Source organism: Denticeps clupeoides, unplaced genomic scaffold, assembly GCF_900700375.1.
Source record: "Denticeps clupeoides unplaced genomic scaffold, fDenClu1.1, whole genome shotgun sequence".
Taxonomy (NCBI): domain Eukaryota; kingdom Metazoa; phylum Chordata; class Actinopteri; order Clupeiformes; family Denticipitidae; genus Denticeps; species Denticeps clupeoides.
Genome location: NW_021630084.1, coordinates 494,950 through 519,058, shown reverse-complemented (window position 1 = coordinate 519,058; position 24,109 = coordinate 494,950). Strand labels below are relative to the sequence as shown.

The window sequence follows — 24,109 nt, the reverse complement described above, 5'->3', positions numbered from 1 at the left end:
GGGGGCGCGCGCGCGCACGGTTCTGGACAGATAAGGGCGCACGCCGTCGTCGCGGCCAGTGGAGAAGTGGCGCTCGGGATTAAGATGCAGCAGTAAATCAAAAGCGGCTCCAACAGGTAAGAATCCGCGCGCGTCCGTATGTGTGTATGTGTCACGGCAGGACGGAACTTTCATACAGTGATACAGTGTCGAAAAATGTGTCAGGTTCGTTTTTTATGTAAATTCCGACCAGAATGTCAGCACTTTATTACTCGCTTTGCCGTCAGAATTCATTTGAAGGTTCAGCCTTGAAGACAAACACGAACGCAGAATAATGTTATCAGTTTCTTCCGTGGACTCGCACTTACACCCTTTCCAACGTATTTTTTTATAACAGTTAACAGTAAAGAAAGGCATAACTGCGTACACAAGATTAAATAAAAGGTGACCTGCAGCAAACGCATCCTGATGCTGGTTACTGCTCTTAATCCTGCTTTTAAAATCAGATTATCTGGCTACACCTACTTTGTTGTGGCATCTGAATAAAAAAAAAAAATGCATTTAATTTGTCTGTCCGGCATTAAGTCTGTACGGAGCCTCCCATCTTAGTGCCCTAATTTTCTATTTGTGTAAGCTTGAAGTAACAAAAAAGCTTCTTTTGTCACTGCATGCACGTACATACACACACACACACACACACACACACACACACACACACATACATATGTGTGTGTGTTTTTTATACATGTGCATGTGTTTTATATACATACATACACACACACACACACACACTTTGTTCCAGTGTTGGTATGTTGAGCTACATGCTGGGACCTGTGCTCATGAGCTCCTGATCATGCCTGTCCCTGAAATCTCCTGCTGTTTGTGACTCTTCCCCTTTCGTCCTCTCGTCCTTTAGGGTAGCTGGACTCTGTGGGTACAGAAGGGCGTTTTTTTATGTTGTTGTTTTTTTTGGCCTGAAAACTCAATTAATCTGATCTGCAACCACAAACCAACCACTGTCATCAATGAGGACATTAGGCATGGATGTATTCAAGCAACAAAAAGTGGAGGATTTCTATGAAATTGGAGAAGAGCTGGGAAGGTGAGTGTCTGGCGTTTTCATTTAACTAATCTCAAAAAATGGTCCCATACTTGTGGTAGATACATGTAGAGATCAGGAATGCTTCTGCTTGTGGCTAGATGAGCATTGTCACACACAAACTTAAAAACACTTAGACAGGTTGTGCTTGTGTCAAGTAAACAACTCTTTGAAAAGGTCATGGAAGTTTTATTTCCTGTGTTTTTTCAAGAAATGCATGGTCAACCCTTCCCTAAGTGGGTAACATGATCCATGTGGGATCCCAACATTTTAATACATAATGCAATCTTTCTAAACAGCAGTTTAAAGTTCATCTACTCTGCAGACCAGAAGGTCATCAACCCCCTACTCAATCTGACAACTGAATCCAGATGATCTCGTTTCCCCTTTTCCCACATAAATGAGGACTCAATGTTTTCTTTACCTGATATCACATTCTGAGTCAGATTTTTGTGCTAACGTCCAAAGCTCAACCACCCTCCCAAAACATGGCCAAACCTGATTTTTGCAGCAAAAAATGTTCCGGGACAAAGTCACCCCGAAAATATTTGTTTGTCATTTCAACTTCACCACCAGGAAGTTACAAATTCTTTCAGAGAGGAATCTGGAATGCTCAGGGATAGAATTTACATCAGGAAAGGTGTAACCTTTTTTTTTTTAGAAAATAATGGGATCATGTCCATTGTTGCATTATGGAACATACAAAGTACACACATACCCACAGTGTACTTTGAGTACACTGTAACGTACACAAGTTTGTATGTAACAGCAAAGTGTGAATTTTTCAAGTGTCTGACACACTCTTGCTGCATTTGTGGGTAGAATTGCATCTGTCCTCTGAGTATGAAAGTTGTGATATAGTGATATGGTGTGATGTTAACTCTTAACAAAAGAGGAAATGTCCAACACGTACTACCACGGAAGCACGGAAGCAGCTTTGATGTTTGTGGTGCTGCGACATTAGCCACATGACTACATTATGTAGATGAAGAGAGAGCTGGCAGGAAATGATGTGTTTCTCCCCTTAATGGGTGTGTTTTTGAATCACCTAAACCTCAGATGACTGCATGGGATGTGCTGGACCCACATGTCAAGCAGTGAAAGTTTTTTTTTTTATACATGAGATAATGAGAGCAAACATGAGAACAAACCATGACTGTGGATGCACTACATGCCAGATTAGTTCTCCTAGATGACAAATGTTTGCTGTAAGCATTTCAGTCTTTAAGACCACCCTGATCCCACTGTCATCAGGACAGATGGTCTCTCTAGCCAACCATTAGACGAGAGATGTGAGTTGTTGTGTAATGCAACTCTACCAAAAAAGGACACCTCTGTCCATGACCTCAAGTCAGGAAATCTAACCTGCCTGTGCCACATGAAGCCATGTGCATCAAACCCCACCTGTCTTAGGTGTCTGAGAAATCTGTTAAAATGGACAGTTAAAATGTTAAATGTCCTCCACCACAGCGGTTTTCCACTGCTAAATGCATACATCTGGTCCACACTGTAGTTCTGTCTGTAAAATGAAGTCAGTCTGGTCATGGCTTCTGGCTCAGGCCTGCGGTTTGGTTTTCTGTTCTCCATTCAGTTCTTACGACATGCAGGTGCATGTAACAAAATATATTTGGTATTTCAGTTGATCTGTAGAATATAGTATATGTAGGATTGGTGGTATAGAAACAGAACTTATTTAAGGATTTGCATAAATAGTAAGTGTTTTGAGGTGTGGTGTAGTTTGAGGTATGGTCACAGGACATGTGTGTCTGTATGTGTGTTATGATGGATAAAGATTTGGACAGGTGTTGTTGGTCCCCCTGGGTCCAGTGGTTAACCTCTGATCCAGACTTTCTGTGGATTTCTGTGGGGTATTTTTAGTTGAGAGGAATACAGATACACTGCAATGTACAGTCAGTACTGAATTTCAGAGATTTTGTTTCTTCATGCTGGCCAAATCCTGTGCAAAATATGTTGTTTATTTCTAGACTGAGGGCTACATCCATCCAGGGTGGTAGTAGCCTAGTGGGTAACACACTCGCCTATGAACCAGAAGACCCGGGTTCGAATTCCACTTACTACCATTGTGTCTCTGAGCAAGACACCTAACCCTGAGTTGCTCCAGGGGGGCTGTCCCTGTAAATACTGATTGTAAGTCGCTCTGGATAAGGGCGTCTGATAAATGCTGTAAATGTAAATGTAAATCCAAGCCCTCAGCTGGTATTCTTTCCTTTTGGTGACTGTGGTATGAGGGTTCAATCCAGCAGAGCTAGAGAACAGTTACAAGAGGAAACTGGTGTTCAGAATCTGTTTCAGTGCAAACAATTTCTTCTGCTTTGATGAACAAGTGCATGCTTTTATAAATGAATTTTAAAAATTGGACCATACTCTGTTGCACATATGAACTTGACCTAGTTGAGATTAAACGCATGTGGTAATAGAAGCCTGCATCTGTTCCTCTTTAATATCTCTGGCAGCCTTTCCAGGCATGTTTCATAACATCAATATATTAATCATAATAGGCATTTCAGTGTTATGCATTAAGGCAACTGTACATTAATTAGTTGCACTACGCTTGAACCTAAGCGGTGGGATACTTTTTTTTATAAAGAGAATACGTCTGTGCCTTTTCATGCATTGCTAATCAGAATAAATATCTCTATCTTTATTATATATACAGATGTTAATTTATAGACAAGCAATCCATTCATCAGTATGTCAAGAAATGAAAGTCCCATGGAATAAGTGATTTTATTATGTAAATTAATTTCAGTACATGTTTTTATTAGAATAGAAAATCTTTTATTGTCTCTATTAGGGCTGCAACTATAGAATATTTTTGGAATCGAGTATTCTGTCAATTTTTTCAGTGATTAATCAAGTAATTGGATAATTCCAACTTTTGAGTTTTTGAGCATTTAATCTGTCAGGATTGCCTGCAGCTGGGCTCCACACCTGTCTCCAATCCTGACGCCCCATAAATGCCGGATGTTTCCGCCCCTTCTAGGTCTCCGGCATTTTCGTGAACTCAGACATGAACTTGACTTCAGTGGGTGAATGTATGTGTTCTGGCAATCGGCACACGCCTGCGGGCAAGTTTACGTTCGTTATTGTAGTTAAATTGTTTTTGGCCATCGCGCCGCTGTTTATTTGAGTTTATTGTTTGTTTATGAATAAAACCCCTTCCCAACATGTCAGACCTCTGCGCTTCCTTCCCCCGTAAGTCCGTAGACGTGACAGAATGGCCGAGACCCACCCAAAAGCGCAGAGGTAAAAAACAGAGGAGAAGAAACGCCGCGAAGGACGCAGCCCGGCGTGGCGAACGCGGATGCCAGGGGAGAGACGCGCCGGCCGTTCTGGTGGAGCGTTTTCTCCCCGAGAAGCAGTGGTACGCGGCGCCGCGTGATGACGTCACCCCGGGAAACTCCGCGAAACCCGGAAGCGACAACGTCGGCGGGGAGTGAGGGGCGGAGCGAGGACGTTGGCGTCGGCAGCAGCAGGAGGAAGTGACGTGGGCAGCGAGCGCAGAAGATGCGACCCCCACGATCTTCGCCATGTCGAGCCAAGAACTCTGCGCTCTGCTGGCAAGGCTCCCCGTGGACTGGGACAACACGGACGACGCCGAGAGCATGGGAGACGAGAGTTGGGCTCCGCCCATCGCGCCAGTCTGCGATCGTCGCAAGGTCCGTGGGGACCCACGTCACTTCCAGGGGGGTGAGAAGCGACAACGGCGGCGTTCCTCCAGCGAGGAGGTGGGCAGGCTCCAGCCCGAATGGCCAGAGTACTGTCCCTGGGAGTTGATCGCACCCTGGGTCCAGGATGTCCGCAGGGTGGACGACCCTTGGAGTCACAGGTGGGAGGACACGGATGACGAAAGCGACAATGTCGTGGATTTTCGTTGGGCAGTCGGGGCCGGGATGGCTCCACCCTGCGCGCGCGTCTGAGATTGTCGCGACATCCGTGAAGATCCACGTGACTTCCGAGGGTATGAGGTCGACATGGACTATGACGAGGATGACGCCGATTGGGCAGTCGGTGCCGGGATGGCTCCGCCCATCGTGCCCGTCCATGATCGTTGCGAGGTCCGTGGAAACCCACGTCAGTCCCAGAGGTGCGACAACAGTGAGGAGGAGGACAGCGATGCGGGGGTAAGCTGGTGGAACAGGGCGACAGGAGGTCGCCAGCCAGCAACTGCACTGCCGGAACTGCCTCACAGGGAAGATGCCCTCCCAGCTCCAGTCGCCGACCCGCCTTCCCTCTGCTCGGACGTTCCCCAGCTGAACGGCAGCGCATCACCAGCACCCCCGCATGCTGGAGAAGACGTCCACCACCCCCCACGCCACACGCCCACCACCATCTCCAGCAACGTGCCCAGCCCCGTGTGGGACAGCCAAATGGTCCCAGGACCCTTCAGTGGGGCAGCAGACACAGATGAGATCACTGCCATCCTCACGTGTCTGACTGGATCAGCATCGGGCTGGAGCACAGCCCTCTGGCAGCAGGGAGAGACCGACAGGAGTTTTCGGGACTTCCAGCAGAGACTGAGGGCGGAGTTTGATCGGCCAGAGCCTGAGCCAGGAATCGAACTCTGCCCCTCCACCACATCCAGTACCAGTCAGGATCCGTGGCAAGAAGACCAAGCACTGGCGGCGACGAAAAGGTCGCACCTCCCGAGATCCTGGCTGTGCCCCCTGAGGAGGAGGTCCCGGAGAGCCCGGAGAGGGAGCCATATGTGTCCGTATGTCGCCCCCACTTCCCCTCTTTGTGTCCACCAGATGGCAACCCAGCCGCGGAGCCGAACCCCCGGGAGGAGGTTCCTGACCCGAATGTGCTGGTCCAAGGCGAGGTGGACAAGCCCCAAGGTACCCCTAAGTCCAGCCGGGGGGGGTGCTCCCCCAAAGACTTTTTTGGGGGGGTGCAGTTCGGGTTGGGGACTCCTCCTGAGGGGAGGGTAGGTGGGGAAGCGATTGAGCTGGGTCCTCCGGTAGCCGGTGAGGAGGGTGGGCCAGGCATGGGTCTGTGTCCACCTCCAGAGGGGTGGAGCGCCATAGAGCCCCCTGGTAGGCATGAGGACCCAGCTGGAAGAGGGCCTACTTGTCCCAACGGACGCAGAAGGGGCTAGCCGGATGGTCTGGCAATGCCCCCCCCTTGGCACCAGGGCCGTGCAGCGAGAGGGGCTGTATAGTCCCAGAAGGCACCAGCCTGGGGTGCCTGGAACAGTCGCCGGAGGCTCTGGGACAATCTCCCTGCGCGTTGCAGGGGGTGACACAAGACGTGTCAGAGGGGACGTGTGGAGACAGGGCCCACACGTACCCATATGGATCGGCCCTGATTACTGTGTGCAGGTACAGGAGTCCGGGGCCGCCATGCGGGACCACGCCGGGGAGCCAGGCCGAGGGTCCGGGGCCGCCATGCGGGACCACGCCGGGGAGCCAGGCCGAGGGTCCGGGGCCGCCAAGCGGGACCACGCCGGGGAGCCAGGCCGAGGGTCCGGGGCCGCCAAGCGGGACCACGCTGGGGAGCCAGGCCGAGGGTCCGGGGCCGCCATGCGGGACCACGCTGGGGAGCCAGGCCGTCCGCCCCGCCGCCTCCACTGATGGTACTGTTGAGGCTCCGAGGACGTAGCCCTTGGAGGGGGGGCTCTGTCAGGATTGCCTGCAGCTGGGCTCCACACCTGTCTCCAATCCTGACGCCCCATAAATGCCGGATGTTTCCGCCCCTTCTAGGTCTCCGGCATTTTTCGTGAACTCCTTCCCCCGTAAGTCTGTAGACGTGACATAATCAATCTTTCTGTGAAAAATTCATGATGTAAACGAAAAAAGAAACATAGGTTAGCCTATTTGTCCTTAGTTTTATTTTAATAAAAAAGGAAAAAAAGGGGTGTACCCCCTGCTATAGCCCATCTGAGAATAAAGAGTATAGAATAAAAAGTATAAAGGTTCAAAATAGTAAAAAGAAAATATAAATAAACAATTCAAGTATTACTAATAATCCAACTTAAAGTTCAGTTTCCAGTTGTATCCAGATGAGGTAGGTTGGTAGAATGTTTGTCTTTGTGCAATGTTATGTGCAAAATAGAGAGAGAGAGAGATGTGCACTGTGATGTACAACAAATGCTATAAACTCGGCCAAAAGTAAATCTGTATGCTAATAAATGTATATTTATCCATCTGTTGCATTTATTATTACTATCTTATAGGGGTTGAAACGATTATTTGAATAATTCGATTACAATAGGTTTCCGCCTATTGTGGAGCTCCACACCAGTTGCAGCCAGGTGCACTTGTTTTACCTGAAGCACATTTCAAAGATGGCGTAAGATACGTAAAAAGGTAAAAAATGTCTCAAGTGTGGGACCATTTTCTCTGCGTAAGGTGGACAACGTAGTGCAGTGTATACACTGTAAAACAGACCTGTCCTACCATAAAAGTATGTTGTCAATGCTACAGCACCTGAACCGAAAACACCCTCTTGTGAACTGCAGTTCTCCAAGCGGACTCGGAGCTTCTAAAAGGTATCGTATTATGATAGCTAACTGATATGAACATTAGCGCTTCTTAGAGCCTACATTATTTGTAATTATTGAATTATTGTAGCCTGTGTTATGAGTCGATAGTGACGAGGCATGATAAGTAGCAAGAGAATAAATACAAAGACCTCAGTCATGTAATTCTCCCGCACCACAAACACACACACACATATACATAAGGTAGTAATAATAAATGCAACAGATGGACAAATCTACATTCATTAGCATTCATTAACGTCAGTTAAAACAGTCCGTGTAAAACAATGATTCCGGTACTGCGCAGCTCCTCACTGCATAGCTCCACGGAGTGATACGATAATAGATGGACTTTGGTGACGAATTAAACAAAGCCTCGAGGCAAAGAATTTTCCTCGAATAATTTTTGTAATTGAATTATTTGATTCGATTAATCGTTTCAGCCCTAGTCTCTATATGCATGAAAAATTTGATTAAAAGCAACTCCTTCAGTGCAGACATCTATCATGAAAATGATAGAAGAAAAATACAAAATATTATTTGTGACAATGCTATATACATATGGTAAGAATAAATAGTTAGTTAGTTAGTGTAGTGATTGACATGTGATACACAGCAGCACAGCACACGGTGCACACAGTGAAATTTGTCCTCTGCATTTAACCCATCACCCTGAGTGAGCAGTGGGCAGCCATGACAGGTGCCCGGGGAGCAGTGTGTGGGGACGGTGCTTTGCTCAGTGGCACCTCAGTGGCACCTTGGCGGATCGGGATTCAAACCGGCAACCTTCTGATTACGGGGCCGCTTCCTTAACCGCTAGGCCACCCTGCAAATAACGTTAGGTTACTTAACGTAACCCCGGTTCTCTGATAACATGAGTGAGGTATCTCACTATGGGAACGCCCTCAGCGTGACCGATCGCGGAAGCACCAATGACACCATGTCCGCCGTGACACCACGTCCGCCTCCCTATATCAGGTGCTGCAGCCCACTGGAACGGCCTTTTCTAGCATGCTCTTCCCGTGCCAAATGCAAGGAGGTGGAAGTGGTGAGATACCTCACTCATGTTATCAGAGAACCGGGTTACGTTAAGTAACCTAACGTTCTCTTTCAAACATTCGCTTGGTATCGCTTGGTATCTCACTATGGCACCGACACTAAGCACAGCGTGCGCGAGCGGCGGCGCTGTGATGTCAAGTCGGTAAAATCTAATAAATGTGTGCGGTGTAGCCCAGCTAGCAGCAGCACAAATATCATGTATAGAAACACCCCTGAATAAAGCCCAAGAGGTAGCGTGGCTGTAGTGGAATGAGCCCTAAGCCCCTGCGGGGGCGGGAGACCCTGTGCATGGTAGGCCATGCCGATTCCCTCCACCAGCCAGCGCGATAAACACTGAGATGAAATCGGCTTACTTCTGTATGGAGGAGCCCAGGACACAAACAGCTGGTCACTCCCTCTGAAATCTCTGGTCCTGTCCGTGTAAACCCGCGAAGCACATACCGGACACAAACAATGCAGCCTCCGATCTTCTTCTGAAGCAAATGGAGGGAGTGAAAAGCGCTCAGCTCCACAGCGCTACAATTATAAGCAGAGTTAACAACCTTGGGAACAAATGCAGGGTTAGGTAACAGCACGACCCTAGCATCGCCCAGGCCGAAGTTCATGAATCTCACTCACCCGCTTTGCTGAGGACAGCGCGAGAAGTAAAGCTGTCTTAAGGGTCAGGAGTTTCACACTCACCTGTTCCAGAGGCTCGAAGGGAGGTTCTGAGAACATCTGCAGGACCAGGGGCAATTCCCACGAAGGGACTAATAGCTGACTAGCCGGCCGGAGCCGGCAGGCGCCTTTCATTAAAAGGAGAGGTGCATTAAAAGGAGAGGATGCTTACTAACAGACGTGTTGTCAAACCCCACGTGGCACGCTACTATAGCGGCCAGATACACTTTGACAGTGGAAAATGCCCTGCCCTTGTCCAACATGTCCTGCAGGAAACATAACACATCAGTAACCGAGTACAAAGGGCACACACCCACCGCCTCTGTTCGCATCAATGTTCGAAAACGCGCCACTTGCTATCATACAGTGTGCGCGTGGATGGAGCCCTAGCACTCTGAAATGTGGTGATCACCCTGGCAGGGAGACCAGCCGCGTCAAATTCAGCCTCTCACGGGCCAGACCCACAATTCAGCTGACCTGGAGAGGGGTGGTAAATCTTCCCGCGCGCATGTGACAGAAGGTCCTGCATGGCGGGAGCTGCCAGGGCTCGTCCCACAGAAGCTGGAAAATCTCTGCCAGCCACAGCGTCCCGGCCAGCGGGGGGCCACCAGCAGGAGAGTCTAGACCGTCCTCCCTCACTCGCGAGAGTGTGGGGCAAATCAGGCTCAGGGGCGGGAATGCGTACATAGGTTCGCCAGCGCGTCCACCCCCAACGGCACGTTGCTGTCTGTCAGAGAGAAGAACAGGGACACTGCGCATCTCCGTGCGAGGTGAAGAGATTCTACGGCAGCCCTGCCGAACCTCTCCCAGATCTGAGTGACCACCTGAGGGGGAGCCTCCACTCACTGTACAGGGGGTTCCCCCTGGAGAGGAGGTCCGCCCCCGAATTCATCAAACCTGGTACATGCGTCGGCCACAGCGACGCGAGGTGCGCGTAACTCTTAAGAATTAATCTCCGCGGCAGACCGTGCAGACGGCATGAGGGTGCCGGCTTGTGAGGCAGACAGAAGTCAAAGGCTTCTCCTTCTTTCTTCTGGAGGTCGCACCTCTGCCGCATTGCCTCGGCTGTTGGGCCGAAAAGGTTCTTACAGCGTCTACCGGCACGTCGAGAATTCAACCTTCTCCCAGTCTGTGAGCGAGGTCACGTTAAGTGCCCTGGCAGAAAGTGTGGAAGATTTACCACTATAACCACATAGTTCAGTATCATCGTACAGTGCAACCGTCTGCCGCTGCATCTGTTTGTTTTCTCCGAGACACGGAATCAAGCACTCAGACTACTGGCAGACCCCAGTGAAGAGACCAGCAAATACATCCTGGTTCCTGACAACTGTTAAACAAGGACATACCATGAAACAAACCAGAGGGTCACCACAGCCACCACCACCATTACAACTACAGCTTCAGGGATCTTCAAATGGGACCAGTACATCATTGTGGACACGTAATCTAGACCATGACACTGACTACATCCTGGACTCCTCCAACCCTACAACTGTAGGACTTATTATTATATCATCCTCAACCCTGCACTGACACCATTTGCAGGCTCACTCTACCCTGGAAGGGGATCCCTCTCTGTATCACTCCTTCCCAAGGTTTCTTCCTTTCTTTTTTTTCTCTCTCCTAGAGTTTTTGTGTGGAGTTTTTCCTTGTGTGCAGAAGGGTCAAGTGTGGGGGGTGTCAACTGTAGGGCCTGTCAAAGCCCATTGAGACATACTATATGTGATTTTGGGCTATATAAGAAATTAATGTTGTTGTTGTTGTTTAAACAACAACGGGTGGTAGTAGCCTAGTGGGTAACACACTCGCCTATGAACCAGAAGACCTGGGTTCGAATCCCACTTACTACCATTGTGTCCCTGAGCAAGACACTTAACCCTAAATTGCTCCAGGGAGACTGTCCCTGTAACTACTGATTGTAAGTCGCTCTGGATAAGGGCGTCTGTTAAATGCTGTAAATGTAAATGTAAAAATCTTCTGATAAATGGACGCGGTGAAGCAATCCATTTTACCTGGGAGCGACGGCCCTGTTGACAAAAAAGAAGCCCTCCTGGTCAGGTGGAGGTGAGGAGCCACCGAAGCCTTGACCGTGGGGGGGCTGGAGAGCTTCAGCTCCTCCATGTCACCAATATCCAAACCGAGTAGCCCTTGACGGGAACGCGGTTAGAAAGGGGTTTATCCCAGGACCGTCTGACCTCAGTCACAAGTGATTGGCTGCATGCGGGCGAGAAGGGAGTCTTTTCCCATCGAAAAGTCCCTCTCGACCCCGAGGTCACCACGGAGGGCTGGCCATGCAATGCCCAGCCTGGCCGCGGCTCTTTTACAAACCTCGACCAAACCGAAGTCCCCCGTGGAGGGCTCGCTGCCCTGACTGCTGGGAGGGCTAGAGGGCTGCGCATCCGGGAGAATGGCATCCTCGTGGTCCTCCTCTGGCTCGTCTTGGAGGAGATGATTGTCGTCTTCCTCCTCGACGTCTGCCTCCTCCCTGTCCGCGAACATATGTTCGTCGAACAGCGGGGGCAGCATAGGGAACTCGACGCCCAGCTTGTGGAGGCGCGGGGTGGAGGGGGTTTTGTGCCACCCTTCGCCGCGGTTTTAGGCAACAGACACGTGTCGGCGCGTGTGGATATACAGTGTGTTGCAAATTATTTTCAAACCAATTCACAGTAATGATGAACGTGCAGTGAGTAGTGGATGTTAGACAATGCTAAATAAATATTCATATTGCTCAGCTGGAGGTAAACTGTGTATTCTATGCATGTGTGTACATTTAGTATTTAGTTACTATTTTTCCTGTGGTGGATCTCCTTCATCTGTTCTTAGTGACTGACTGAATCAGAAGAGTAGAAGTGTGTTCTATGACATTGTGTTGCCACGCGAAAGTCAAGTTAATGATAATGACAGTTAGACTGCAGGATCTGAGTGGAAGACGTAGTGATGTTTTATTCTAGTTACCAGTTCTGTGGTCTGTTATCTTGGGGGCGGCTGGGGTGGAGGCATACATTTGAAAAAATTTGTCTGGCGCCACAGTGTGCAGCAGTCCAGGCCGGGTCAACATCCTCAGCTGTTGAGACTGGAAACTCCTCTAAGGCCCTGGGTCCCGGTGGCCCTTCAGTGGAGCTTAGAGCCTAGACCCAGCAACATGCCTGGAATGGGAACATCTCCCCATGGCACCGCTGTATCTCTTGTACTGTTCTGCGTCAGAAGGTTCGTCCATTTTCTGAGTGCTACAGAGCAGCCCTAATTCTAAACCATGAACCAGGATAATCACTCTCCCGTAGGCGGCTAAATAAGATATTCCACTCCGACTTTTATTGTTGGGCCAGGGACGCTTACAGCAGACTTAGCGGGTGGGGGGAAAGTGTAGCTGATATCATGGATTGAAAGAACATTTTGCGACGCCCCTCAGGTTTGTGTTTTTCCCAGTCTGCTGCACGCCCTGTTTTGGTTGTGCCGGTTGGTTTGTAGACAGCAAGAGAAAGAACGAAAGAGGAGGGGGTGAGGGCGCTTATCTAATCTCCTCTTACTCTAAGCTCACTCTCCACTGGGCATGGCCAGGACAGCCTCTCCCATCTTTCCAAGTGGAAGCCTCTTGTCTGTTTTGTTTCTCCCAGCCATTCAGGTCCCAGTTTAGGCAAACACACTCATGTTCAGGTTCTAAAGCGAACTGATACTCCTCCTGCTAATGACTCTGAACAGTAACATGATACGTTATTCCGTCACCATGGAGGCAGATGTTCCAAAATCTCATTCAATATTAAATTGTCATAACATCTATAAGGGGAAAAGAATACTTCCCCTTTTAATAATGACATTCCGTTTTTTAACACACACGTGGCACACACTATTTGACAGGAGAGCAGGGGACAGTCCACAGACTCCTTCAGACTGAGCCATCTCCATCCCGTTGAGGGTCCAGCAGGTGGAGGACAACTATGGGGGTGCAGAGAACTAAATTTAGCTCTATGCTGATAGCACACAGAACCCAGTGGCCAACCGTTTCTGCTGAGGAGCGCATTTGGATGGTTTGGTGATTGTGTTGTAGGTCTTTTTCTCCACCCACATTTCCTGTATACTTATGCCAACCTGCAGTTAACAAGTGTTTGCCATTAAAGTGCTTCCACTTTAAGATTGCGTGGTCTCGAGTCGGGTCTAACCCACGTGGGCAGATTGTTCTCTGTGATTTTCTTTGCTTTTTAATTAATTTTTCTTATCATAGAATTCTGATGATTGCATTATCTGGTATGTGAATGATCTATACCCCAAAATGGTTGTTGGTTTGGATGCTTACACAGCATCATATTTTTTTGTAACTGAGTTCCAGTGACATATTTAACTACAATTCAGTGACCTGACAGTAAGATGAGAATCTCTTTTTGGCCCAAATTTGATAGGAAAAGAAAGATAAAGTCATTGACTGTGGTTCTGTGAATATGCAAATCATATGAAATAAAGTGGTTTGAGGGACATTGTAATTGTTTTTGGAATTTACTCTTTAACATTAAAACATTAAATGCATTCATAAATCCTTCAGCAATGACCCACTCGTCTGTCAACATTAATCCCCCTATCTGCCTTTCCACTCGGGTTGGACGGTGGTGACGGTTTGCAATTCTGGCTCTCTAGGGCTTTGGGAGGCCAGGAGCCACTGCTTAGTCAGCTCAGATTCAGAGCTCACCTCCACCAACACTTTCCTGATGACTGAAGAGTAGCGGAGCAGCAGTATTACTGTGTGAATAAGAAGAACAGAAGGAAATTGAAGGTCATACAGGTTCAGATTCATTTCATCATACCCAAATCAGCCAACAGAATGAATAGATGCTTGTGATTTCAGCATTGGTTTGTATTTATTCCAACTTATCTGAAAAAAAATAGTTGGTTTTGAATATTATTATGCATATATAAATAATTATAATTTTCCATGAAACAACTGAGTTTGAATTGAAAATAATAAAGATCTGCGATTGACAAAGTCAAACCGACATTTGCTGATGTACCAGTGTCACATTGGCGAGCTGACGGGGGAAGTAAGTGCAGAGACGGGACTTACTGGAAACAAGGATTTATTCATGAATGCAAATAAACACTGCGCGATTGCCGAAAACAGGGGAAATAAACGGGATAAACAGAAACTAGCCCGCAAGCTTGTGGTGATTGCCAGAATTCAAAACACATAAAACAAACAGTTGCAGTGTCCACTAAAGAAGGTCAAGTTCACAAAAATGTCGGAGCCCCCGAAGGGCATAAACACTGTGCCTTATAAAACACCGTCCTGTTTGGGCACCGGTGAGTCCTCAGGTGCCATCAATCCTGACAACCAGCAACTTAATTGGTCTGAAAAGGATCAGTTTTATTGCTTCTTTCTATACTAAGTTTATAGTAAGCAATTTTTTATTAATCTTTTATATGCATTCCATGGAATTTATAATTACAAATAATACTTCTTAGAGATATAAGATATGAGATATAATAAATGTTAATGAAATGTACATGAGACAACAGTAAGTTCTTCAAAGATAAGACCAACTTTAAAAATCACATATATTGTGGTAATTTATGAGAATTGCAGGCTTCTGTGAGAACTTTCTTGGACAAATATTTGGAATTCTTTTGGACTATTTAGGAAAGGTCAGGCCTGGGATGTAGTTTAGAGTGGGAGTGAGGCATTCCTCTTTGTCTTTGTGTAGACAAAGTGTGTTTCTGTAGAGTTCTTTCCTCCTACTCCAGTTCAGGCCTCAGTCAATATGAAGGATTTCTGTTCTAATAAGTAGTAGACATTTTGTCCTGAAACTGTCCATGTACAGGTAGACCACCATATTTCCAATAGTCTGAAACGGAATGCCTAAAATTATACTGGTTTGTCAGATGGACTTAATGCGGTATATATTGTAGGGAAGGCTAGAAATGATTCATATATTTTTCAGTGTAATTGAACTTTGTACTTGTTGAAAGAATTAACCATAGAACATATTCTTTAATGTTGTTTGAGATCATTTTGCTTTGTGAAAGCATTACATTTTAAGAGTAAAGTAACAACAACCACATTTATTTCTTTTATAGCCCAACATCATATACAGTATGTCTCAATGGGCTTTGATAGACCCTACAGTTGACACCCCCCACATTTGATCCTTCTGTACACAAGGAAAAACTCCTCACAAAAACTCTCCTAGAGTTGGAAGGAGTGATACAGAGAGGGACCCCCTTCCATGGTAGAGTGAGTCTGCAATTGGTATCAGTGCAGGGTTTGTGATGATTTGTCCAAGAAGAGAAAAAGTCCTTTAGTTGTAGAGGTGGAAAGTCCAAAGTATAGTATAGAGCATCTGTCTATGTTTGGAGGTACTGGACAGTGCAGAGTACGTTTTAGTCCAGTGTCATGGTGTACATTACGTGTCCATTATAATGCTACAGGTACATTTGAAGATCCCTGAAGCTGTAGTTGTTATGGTGGTGGTGGTAACCCTCTGGTTTGTTTCATCGTCGGTTAGCAGTTGCCAGAAACCAGGATTTATCTGGTGGTTTCACTGAAGTAAACCATATCCATGTTTTTTACAGTTTTGCTCAAAATTAAATAACATTACAATCAGTGTACATTTTCATATTGAGCAGCCCTTTGTTTGCCTGTCTCCTACAGTGGACAGTTTGCCGTAGTGAAGAGGTGTAAGGAGAAGAGCACCGGCATGGAGTATGCGGCCAAGTTCATCAAGAAGCGGCAGAGCCGGGCAAGCCGGCGTGGTGTGAGGCGGGAGGAGATCGAGCGCGAGGTGGACATCCTACGGGACCTGCAGCATCCAAACATCATCTCACTGCATGACGTTTATGAGAACCGCACCGACGTGATCCTCATTCTGGAGCTGTGAGTGAAAATCATGAACACTTTACTATACATTGCGGACATGATGCATGGGATACAGGGGGATCAATCAGAGACTGATGGAAGGCTAAAGCTGCATTTATGGACTTTATTTTGCTTGATATGTCTGCAGTGCTATAACAGTGTGTGTCGTGGAGGACACTGAGCTAGGACAGGATTTGTAATTAACAATTTCAGTGAAAAGAATCTGTCAAACAGGTTTTGTTTGAAACAGCTGAATTAGTCTTTCAGATGCTTCATATGGTTTAACCAATTACAGCATATACAATTTTTGCATCTTTTTGTTATTCTTGGCATTTTGCTTTGTGGTAGTAACCATGTCCTGAAAAAAATCCATGCAATGAATCCACAAATCCAATTCAATCCATAGTCACTGCAGGAACCTCCCAAATAGGACAGGACAGCCTTTTCAGGCAAACACATCCTTCGACACACTTGGCCCTCTAATTGAGGCATAAGCCAATTAAATAATAATAATAGTAGAATCTGAAGTAGCTCAGAGTACTGTGGAACGACTCTGAATGAATTTGTTTGGCCAGCAACCTGCTGAAAGTGTAGGTAAGCCTCGGGGTCCAACTGGGAGGCCTTTAGTTGCTCTCTGACCTGGCCCTAATGTGTGCATGGCCCAATTAGAACTAATGGCGACAGAATGGAATGAAAGGTCCAGTGAATGCTGGTGACTGTCAGAGATGGCCAGCTGCTCTTACCGCCTTCGCTACAGGGTGACAGCTTACACCGGGTGACAGCTTACACCGGGCAGGAGAGGACAGAGTGTTCGTAGCACAGAGCTGATTCCCTTAGTGTTGCACATGACCCAGACTGAGATACACATACCCTCACACAGTGACAACTGCCGAGATGAGCAAACGCTCTAGCCGCCAGTATGACTTAGGACAGTATAATTAGTTGAGCTCAACTTATGTTGTCTTGTGGAGAGAATTGTTCTATTCTAAGAATTGAGAATTTTAGTGATCATGGTTTTAGGCCTGGCCAGACATGAAAAGAACATGGGGTGGTTTGTTAGAACCGTAAGTATAGAGATTAGGTCCCATGGTTTTACAGATGTAAGCAGCAAGCTCTGGGATGAAAGTAGAACCCATTGTCTTCTGTTTTCTTGGCGATTATCATCCTTGCAATGTAGGGTTGCTGCATCACTGCATGTTGATCTGATGGTGCAGCCGTAATGATGCAAACATGCATAGGGTCCAGATACTGAGGCAGCGGTGGTTGACTTTCAGATAATGAAACTATTTTGTCATTGTTCCCATTGTTTCATTGTTGCATTCAGGGTGTCTGGAGGTGAAGCTCTTCGACTTCCTGGCCCAAAAGGAGTCGTTGAGCGAGGAGGAGGCCACAGAGTTTATAAAACAGATTCTTGACGGAGTCCAGTACCTCCATTCCAAAAAAATCGCCCACTTCGATCTCAAGGTATCTGCTTCCCTTCCAGGAGGAGAACGGTAGAAAAAATTCAATAACACACGAGTCTCAGGGCCCCCGCATTTCACACACTCTTATAAGTGGCAAAGTTGCCATGGCAGCAGAACATTTCTTCTGCAAAACTGGGTAATTTGCCCTTTTAGAGCTGTGTTCTGCTTCTCATTCTGTTACAATTTGGTTGCATGGCAACATGTGTTCTCTTGGGATGAAGTATGATAGGGTTCGACTTTTTGAAACCAGAAATGAGTACCTTATAAGCTTTTTGCCTATTTCCAGTGGTCAATCAAGTAAACATATCATGTACTTGAATTCAAGTAGAGATACCCAAGGTCAAATAATACTTTAATACTTTAAGTCCACCCATCTTTACATTTTCAAAACCATTTGCTAATACAGAAGAAATAAATCTTGTTGTTGTTGTATTAAGTCTTCTGGTTCACAGGCGAGTGTGTTACCCACTAGGCTACTACCACCCTGTAATATCCTCTGCTATTTGACTTTGAACTGTAGTAAAAGTTAAAAACTTCCCAAAATGGAAACAGAGTTCCATATTTAAGTAATACTAATAGTGACATTTCCTTTGTTTCGGTCCATCATGTTGTGTATAAGGTTGTGTTTAAGGTTGAGATCCCTCATGAATGGAGTAGAAATGGTGTCAGTGGGGGGTACTGTGTGGCTGTCAGCTGAAAGAGTTCTGCACGTCTCGGCCGAACCCTCTAGCCTGGTGCCAGGCGTGCAGACACCGGAAGGTTATCTCCTCTATATAAGCAGGATGTCAGCCGCTCTATTCCCCACTAATCTCCATCCTGTTTTTTCCTGATGACCCTTCTCCTCACCCCTCTCACATCATTCATTTAAACAAGATCAGCCAGGGTTTCTTGCAGCCTAGTTCACATCCTTCACACACTCACACACACACATACACAATGGGGTTTGTGTCAAAAATATAGAAGCACTGTGGAAATTCTGGAATGAGTAAATACACAGTTTGCAGTAGAATCTTAACCCATCGACTGGCTATAATTGTTTTCAGCAACCTGTCCTAATTTAGTTTTAGGCTAGTCTTTGCGTCCAGCTGTCATTTTATTTTTTATTAGTCTTAGTCACGTCCATACTAATTTTAATCTAGTCAAGTTTCAGTCGACTGGGCATTTTAGTCTTGTTTTAGTCAGAATTATCCACGACTATTTTAGTCTAGTTTTAGTGAATGAGCATTGTATTTTAGTCTTTTTTAGTAATACAATTCTATTTAACCCAGTCAATATAGTACAAGTACCTAGTAGAACTGACAAAAACATAATTCATCTTTTTCTCCCAGCCATCTGCTAAGTATCCTTAAATCTAAATAATGCAGTGCATTGTGATCAAGATTGTTTGTGTGACCAGATGGGAGATACATGAAACAGAAATACTGCTTATTAATATATACATATTAAGTAATATTATCAGTAATATTTTTTCTGTTTAGGTCTTGTTCTGCAGCAGTAATTGACCTCTTCTTGGATCCAGCTAACAAAGTTTGTGTTTCTCCTTCCCAGCCTGAAAACATAATGTTGTTGGACAGTAATGTCCTACTGCCAAAGATCAAACTCATTGACTTCGGCCTTGCACATAAAATTGACGATGATGTTGAATTCAAAAACATTTTTGGAACGCCAGAATTTGTTGGTGAGCAAAATAACTGACAGAACAATAAATCTATCAATACACATCATATATATTCTTTTAAATATAAAAAACAAAAGCAAGGTTTGTGAGGCCACCGTGTTTGGATGTCTCCCATTGTCTTTTCTTCCTATTTAAAACTGCCATTGTATTTATGCTTGTGACCTGTTTTTTACCCCAGCTCCAGAGATTGTCAACTATGAGCCTTTGGGATTAGAGGCTGATATGTGGTGAGAGCCTTCAATTTGCTTAGCGCTTTGTTGTTTTTTTTTCATGCATTGAGTGTCATGCATTTCTGTGGATTAATTTTGCGTACCCTTCTCCCACTGCAGGAGTATCGGCGTAATCACATACATTTTGTGAGTGTGAAAGAGGGAAGGAGGGTGAATTTTTTCATTGTTTTCACACTCCCGGGTGTGAATATTTTTTAGGCTGAACTGCTCATGTTTTTTTTTTTACCAGGTTGAGCGGCGCTTCGCCTTTCCTGGGCGAGTCCAAGCAGGAGACTCTTGCAAACATCTCAGCCATGAACTATGAGTTTGATGAGGAGTTTTTCAGCAGCACTAGTGATCTGGCCAAGAGCTTTATCAAACAGTTGCTGGTAAACAACAAAAGGTGAGAGTTCAAGGTCAAATCAAATTGAGAGAAGATTCATCAGTGTGAATTGACTCTCCAGATATAGAAACAGCACAAGATCATTTTATTATGAGTTAACGTAGCCTGTTAATTGTGTTATGGTGTGTACCTGCAGGAACATGTAGCATTGTCTACGGGCATCACCAGACGCAGCACCCAACTTAATTCATGTGGTCACATGTGTCTTTCAACACAGTTTCTCGTTCCTTTCGGCAAGACAAGACCAAGCTTGTGAAGTAATCACCCAGTGCAGCCTTGTGTTTCTGCTCAGTATGTGAACAATTTCCCTTTTGATCTTTGTATTACAGAAAGAGAATGACAATCAAGCAAGCCCTCAATCACCCTTGGATAAAGGTAAACCCTCAGGCTGGGGTCCATTTGAAAGCATGTTCTTCTGATCCAGTGTGGGTTTTTCATCAGTTTACTTCATTGCCTTCATATCACTTCATATTCACTTCAAATGCAAGTTTATGCATCAAACACATGCATTAGTAACACAGTGGTCTCCCCCAGTACTTTATTATATGGTCTGCATTTTGATGTGGATACATTAAAGAAAGATAGATAGATAGATAGATAGATAGATAGATAGATAGATAGATAGATAGATAGATAGATAGATAGATAGATAGATAGATAGATAGATAGATAGATAGATAGATAGATAGATAGATAGATAGATAGATAGATAGCATGCTGAAGATAATATGTTCACAGTGTGTGCCGTTGTCACCAAAGCCACATTTTCCTGTTGTGTGAAGTTTTTATGCATGTTCTATGATGATTTTTTTTATCACACCAGCTACATGTATGTGTGTGGAGGTGTGACGTATTGGATGAAAACTTGTTGGCCTGGATGCTAATGGAGTGGAGAGCTCTGGATATGACCCATGCATCTCTGCAGCTTCTGTGTGAACACCACTAACCCTTCAGAGTCCTGTTCCAACCCACATTATTGTCTGTTCCCTGTGTGTCTGTATAACATGGTCTGACCATGACATGGTGTTCCTTCTGTCCAAAGTCCCACCAGCACAAAGATGAAGGCACCTTCTTCAATGTCCACAAACAGCAAAAGCTTGATCCCAGGACGCTGAAGACCAAGCGTCTGAAAGAATACACCATCCAGTCTCACTCAAGCATTCCTTGCAACAACACCTATGCCAACTTTGAGCGATTTGCCCGCATAGTGGAGGACATCGCCCTGATGCAGATGGCTTCTGAGGGGTTGGCGGACGTCCGGGAATCACTGCAGGCCGACGCCGAAGCCCTGTTTTCCATCTACCAGGAAAAGGAAGGCTGGTATCGAGAGCAGGGAGAGAGCATGCGCCAGGAGCTCTCCCGTGTTCGCTACGAGTTCCGCAAGGTGGAGGCTGAGCGCAAGAGCCTTCGAGAGGACATTAGAAAGGTTGACAGCAGCCTGGCCAGCATCGGGAATCGATTTGTTGAGAGGCAGGCCCGGTTGGGTGCCCTGAAGCAGGAACTGACTACGGAACTGCAGTGGCTGCAGGAGGTCGTAAGCTCACTTCACGCCAAACCGGGAAATGAACACTTGCTCAACGACAACATTGGTGAAGCTCTGAAGGAGCACAACACCAGCCGTGACTGACTATGTGCTGAGGCCAGACAAGATGTCAAGGAGTCAGGCTAGCAGGAAACTTGATACACTACACAGCAACATTGTGGTGACATTAGACTAAATATTTACTTAGTCACCTATCTAATGAACACCATCCTTTGGTCCCAATATTTCTGTTGGTTTCAATAACTGTTCATAACTGTAAATTTTATGGCTGCATTGTGTGACCACACATTTTGGGGGAGAACCTGTAGAAATCAGCTAAATCTACACAATATCCGTTTGTGTCAGTATGTGTGATAATTCATAGGAACACTGAAATATTTGCATATTTACACATTTTAATAGCACCTTATTCAGATGCTAAACCCAACGTGTTTGTGGATGATCACATCTTTAATACTTTGTTACTGTCTTTGTATATTTATGACTAAACCTATTATATTATAGGTCATAAATAGACTTCCTTTATTGGAGTAGAACAGAAGTCTGTCAGCTTCCATTCCATTCTTATTGTTTATTGTTTAACACACCAGTGCTATTGTATGGGGCAGTGGCTGTGTGACAAAACATTTAATAATTCATATGTAATATGACCGTTTATTGGGACAGCTTGGACTTCATCATTTTCTGCACTTCTATTAGACGTAGTCATTCATATATGTCATAATGCACTTAAAGTAATTGTAGTGTTGTTTGGTTTATGTAGTGCTGTTATATTTGGTTATATTTTGTGTGAATGTGTGTGCAGTGACACTTTTCTTATTGGTTTGTACTGTTTAAAAAGAAGATAAAGGAACCATTTGCAGGTTTTGTATGATGGGTGGGTGTTACATGTGCAGCAAGGCCATTGCAGGAAGTAGAAAGGTGTGAACACAATAAAATGTGTTGAGCTTTAGAATATCATCAAAAACTGATCTCTGACTACACTGACTACTTCAAAATACCATTATTAATTTCTTAATACTTGGCGCATCAGATTTAAATATCCATCACAAAATTATGTTCTTTGTTCTCTCTCTTTTTTTCTTTTTCATAGCCTGAAGATCACAGGCAAATTCTTGTACGTAGACAGTCTGTGATCAACCTGGACAACTTCAAGAAGCAATATGCCCGGCGCCGGTGGAAGGTAACACTACCTAAATGTTTTTCCTGTTCAGAGAAATTGGTGTTAATTGTTCAAGCTGTTTACACTACTGTGCAAAAGTTTAGGGTAATTTAGAAATGTCCTAATTTTTTTATATATGAAACAATTGGTGCATTACAAAGAATCCAATCCTGACATTGTTCATGTTGTTAATGACTCTGGAAATGTCTGTTAGTGATGGAATATCTGCATACATGTAGAAAGGAACTTTATCAGCTACTATTAGTCTCTTACAAATGGAATGTTGCATTTGTTAACCCAAGTTGTAGCTTTCGCTTTGAAAGCTACATTCGTTATTAACTTTTTTCAATTATCTTAATATCAGTTGCACTGGTATTATCCACTCATTTTAATATCAGTTGCACTGACAGGTATGACTGTATTTTTTTAGAAAGTAAATGTTTTTTAGAAAGTAACAGATCTCTTCTGTCCCCAGGTGTCCTTTAGGATTGTAGCTCTTTGCAATCATTTAACACGCATGATGAAGATGGGCCATCTGAAAGCTCAGGTTGGTTCATCAGGCCTTCCTCATATGCAATGTGAGGCTGTCTGAGATTATTGAAATTTCCCAAACAAATAAAAACCCATCTGTGTTTGCAGCACATGTCATTCAGACATTATAGACTCACCAGTACACTGTTCAGATTACAGCAAAACCAAATCTGAGATCTTAATAGTTCAATTAGATTTTAATCAAACATTCTGACATTCTAGTCCGTTATGTTACTGTGTTCTGGGTTGCAGGCCAAGCCCATTACAGGTATTGTTGAGAGCACACTGGCTACTTTTGAGAGGGATCTAGAGAGTGACCATGAGGATGAAGTCTTGGTGAGGAGACCTCGAACTCGCAAGAGGAGCAGCACCTCCTAAAGCTCCACATGGCCACCAAGACCACCTACAAGGCCGCAAAATATGACAGTGTGTAGTTTTACTCTCAGGCAAAAAACTCCAAGACAATCAAGGCTGCAACCCGTTGAGGAATGTGAGATATGCTATCCGTGGAACACATTACAACGTTGTGTAGAGCAGAATAAGAGTTTGAAATGAACAACATTCTGCACAGTTTTATTTAGTTTTTTGTACATAATTTGTAGGTTATAACATGTACAGAGGTCAGGGTGGGGTAAAGTGATAAAGTGAAGTGATTGTCACATGTGATACACAGCAGCACAGCACACGGTGCACACAGTGAAATTTGTCCTCTGCATTTAACCCATCACCCTGAGTGAGCAGTGGGCAGCCATGACAAGCGCCCGGGGAGCAGTGTGTGGGGACGGTGCTTTGCTCAGTGGACACCTCAGTGGCACCTTTGATTACGGGGCCGCTTCCTTAACCGCAGGCCACCACTATTATTATTATGGGTGATTACAGGAGTTATTAATTACAGGTTGTTATAAATTATACTTGAAATTGATTATTTCCATTTAAACAAGTGCCTTCACCATCTTAACATGTGCCTTACATTAATGCCAGGGCTC

General features: G+C 45.2%; 1 pseudogene; it reads left to right on the top strand.

Moving 5' to 3' along the window:
• Positions 1-23,126, top strand: LOC114782583 (death-associated protein kinase 2-like; annotated as a pseudogene).
• The last annotated feature ends 983 nt before the right edge of the window (positions 23,127-24,109 follow it).